Consider the following 3,584-nt stretch of genomic DNA (forward strand, 5'->3'; position numbering starts at 1 on the left):
TTTAAAAATTATATACACTTTAGTTTTTATGAGAACCTTCTATACTTTATTAGAAAAGTTATCTCCAGTCGAATATGTTAAGAAGAAAGATAACTCAAATATTCTAGAAATGTAAAATTTCAATTTTTTCCCCATTGCTTACATATTGGTCTATTGGGCTTACAAACAGCAACACTCTTGGGCTGATACTGTTAAGAACTTTGCTTAAAATTTGAGGACAGAAAAATAAAAATTTCACAAGTCAAAAATGAATCGTGAATAGATTATACGCTGATGCACACTATAAGATAGATTCTCCTTAACTAAATTAAAGGCAATAGTTAATGCAAAGTAAAAATGGAATGCAGGCAACTTGAAAATCAGTTTAACGTATATTAAAAATTAAAATAGCACTCTATTTAAAAGTACTGTCATATGCGTTCCTTAAAAAGCTGTGTGTATGTCTAGACTTCAAAAGCGAAAAGTCAGAACGAGCACTGCACAGTGAAGATGCAGAAAGTTTTACCAGAGATATTTTTGATTACTAACAGTGACATATAAGCAACTTTCTATTCCTCAGTTAACTGTTCTCCCCAGCCCCCAGTACCCCGCAAATCAACTCTAGTCCCAGCTAAGCACAGCAAGTATCTGATGGAGAACACTGATTATCATCTGGTAAAGTCATTTCAGAAAGCCTCAAATCCATAGCTTCCAATACAGGACGTTTCCATATGGAATCTTAGCACTGGAATCTAGAGTTTTGCCTAGTCTGAACTTGCATTTTATGGTTCTTTACATTTTTAATAGCTTTGTAAGTACTTCTACATAATAAATTACCTTTCTTATTGATGAGATCAGAAGTTTTTGAGCTGAAGTTTTCCCACAGACAACCACCTTTGTATGGTTTCCCCCTGCGTGTTTGGAGTGTGTGAGATAAGAGAACTAGAGACAGCACACGCGTCCTTGTGGGTATGACACCTGTAAGGGTTTCCTTCAGTAAGCCTGCGACTGTGAGAGGTCAGCGTGCTGGGACGGGCAAATCTTTGTCCACTCCTGTCTTAGACATAGGACTTCTCTCCGCTGTCTGTCCATGTTGTTAATCTTGAAATTGTGGAAGTTGTAAGTGGTCAGTGACATACATCACACTTAAAGGGTTTTTTCTCACCACAGTGAATGCGACTGCGGATGAGTACCTGGCATTTTTGAGCAAAAGCCTCTATCACATAATTCATTTATATGGCTTTCTTACATGAGTTTTCAGCTGGTTATACTGGGTGAACACATTTCCACACGTGTGGCAGAGGTAGAGTTTGACTCCCTTGTATGTATACTCACGTGCCTTCTCAAGCTGCTGGCTTGTGAAACCACTTTTCCATACACGTTACACATCAGCTTGCCCTTGGAAGACCTCTGATCCAGCTCTTTCTTGGAGCTTTCCAGCTCGTAAGGATTCTTGACACTGGCTGTATTAAATACAGTGTGTTTTCTCTCAGAGTATAGTTGCACTGTGATTTTTCACATTTTCGTTTCACTGTTTAGAGTTTGCACAGAGACATCTAGTAATGGAAATGTATTTCATCAACTCAAGTTCTGAATTATTTCTTTGTGCAACTTGTTCTGTTACAAGTGTGGACAATTTACTTGCATCTAGAACTGTTTCAACAGATGCATTCTCTAAACGTCATTGAGGTATCATACTCTTTTATTCTGCCCTGTTTTCTGGGAGTGGAAAGCTTTGAGTTTGAGATAACATCTTTGCTAAAGCCTCTTGTTGAGGATTTGCCTGAACTAAATCTGGCTGGTTTTTTGTTTGTTTGTTTGTTTGTTTTTTTGCGGTACGCGGGCCTCTCACTGTTGTGGCCTCTCCCGTTGCGGAGCACAGGCTCCGGACGCGCAGGCTAAGCGGCCATGGCTCACGGGCCCAGCCGCTCTGGGGCACGTGGGATCCTCCCGGACCGGGGCATGAACCCGTGTCCCCTGCATCGGCAGGCGGACTCTCAACCACTGCGCCACCAGGGAAGCCCCTGACTTTGATTTTAATTCCAGTTTTTAATCAAGAGCTTTAGAAGTTTTTTTTTCTTCTTCCCCTTTTAGGTGGCTTGATTTGATTCAGTAATTTTTAAAGATTTAGTGTCTTGCAATTAGAAAAATGTGGCCTGTAGAATTGTTTTAAAAATTCACGTTTTCTGGGTATATTTTTTTTTTGGTTAATGTTTGGTGGACATTTGAAAAAACATTTAGTTCACATGAGATACAAAATTTTATTATATGGAGATTTAACTGCCATTTATAATATTTCCTATTTTGTCTGTTTTGCATGTCAAAATTAGACAGGTGTGTTCAAGTTTTACACACAAAATTTAGGAGAATTCTGATGTCACCTTTGTTTATTGTTTATCTTGATAGGTAATCTTCTTAAACCCTCTCATCCCCATGTTTCTTTTTTCTATATTTCTTGCTTCTTCCCTATCTGCTGTGTTCGTTCCTTGTGGTATGCCTTATTGCATCTCCTGGATCTAGAATTCACATTTCTTATGTGTTAGCTCTTCATCTCTATCCCTTTCCTCTGAATTCTAGAATAGTTTCTCTATTGACTCAGTTTTGTGAAATCTCACTACCTATATTTTTAGCTTACAATTCCATAAAAGTTACTTTTCATTTGAAAGCAACCATCCCTGATCTGATTAATCCTTTTTGAGAGATATGACATAGCTGTAAATTTTTGTTTGGAATTAAAATTAGAAATCAAAGTTTGCTCTTCTTCTCTGATTCTGTAGAATGAAGTCCTTTTTTCAGGAGGCTAAACGTTTCCATATGTTCGCTGATTTTTAAGGAAATTTTTAAAAGGTTATGTGGGTCACGCTGCTTTAATCTTTTACTCCTTAACGAAAAAGCAAGCATAAAGCTTTTCTACTCTTTTCTGTAGCTTCTTCTCAGTTCGAAAATTACTTGATTACAGAGTATAGGAAAGACAGGGAGGTTGAATGTTTTGCTAAGCATTTGTTTCTAGCAAACACCAGTGGCTGCTGCTTTTAGGTATTTACAGCAGGGTTGAAAATTGCTCCCTGGAATCTTGAGCTAGGCTAAGGAAGTTTTTCCTCCATGCTCGTATGGCAGCTTGAAGTTACTGGGTGCATCATGCTCCTTATCAATGTGGCCAAACCAGTTGTATTAAGTACCTCTCTTATTTAGTCAAGTGTGGTGCAAGTGAGACAGAGGGCAGTTGCCGCAGTCTCCCTGCTTTCTGACCATCACAGATCTTTCTATTTGCCTGCTGCTCAGAATTTGGGGGTCTTCATGGCCTCCGTTGGGGAGCCCAATAGACTTGAGTTACAGGTTAACTTTCACTGGCAGCTAAAACTGTGGGTTCTTGATATTGGTTGCTACCGCCCTCAGTACACACACGCCCCCCATCTGCATCCTGTCATTTCCTTCTCCCTGAGAGCACCCTTCCCTGTTCTCCAGCCCTTAAAAATGCTTTCATTAGTTATTCCAGTAGAATTTGGGAAGAGAAACTCAAATTCTAATCTTGAAATAGCAGTACCCCTGCCAGCTGTGACCATTTCATTCGTTGTGAAAGTGTAGGAAAGTGTAGAGGGAATGCA

General features: G+C 39.3%; 1 pseudogene; it reads right to left on the reverse strand.

Annotated features, from left to right (window-relative positions):
- Window positions 1-610: 610 nt before the first annotated feature.
- On the reverse strand, window positions 611-1,792 carry LOC114905765 (annotated as a pseudogene).
- Between the last annotated feature and the right edge of the window lie 1,792 nt (window positions 1,793-3,584).

The sequence above is a fragment of the Monodon monoceros genome, unplaced genomic scaffold (genome assembly GCF_005190385.1).
Source record: "Monodon monoceros isolate NGI ecotype Baffin Bay Population unplaced genomic scaffold, NGI_Narwhal_1 Super_Scaffold_22, whole genome shotgun sequence".
NCBI lineage: Eukaryota > Metazoa > Chordata > Mammalia > Artiodactyla > Monodontidae > Monodon > Monodon monoceros.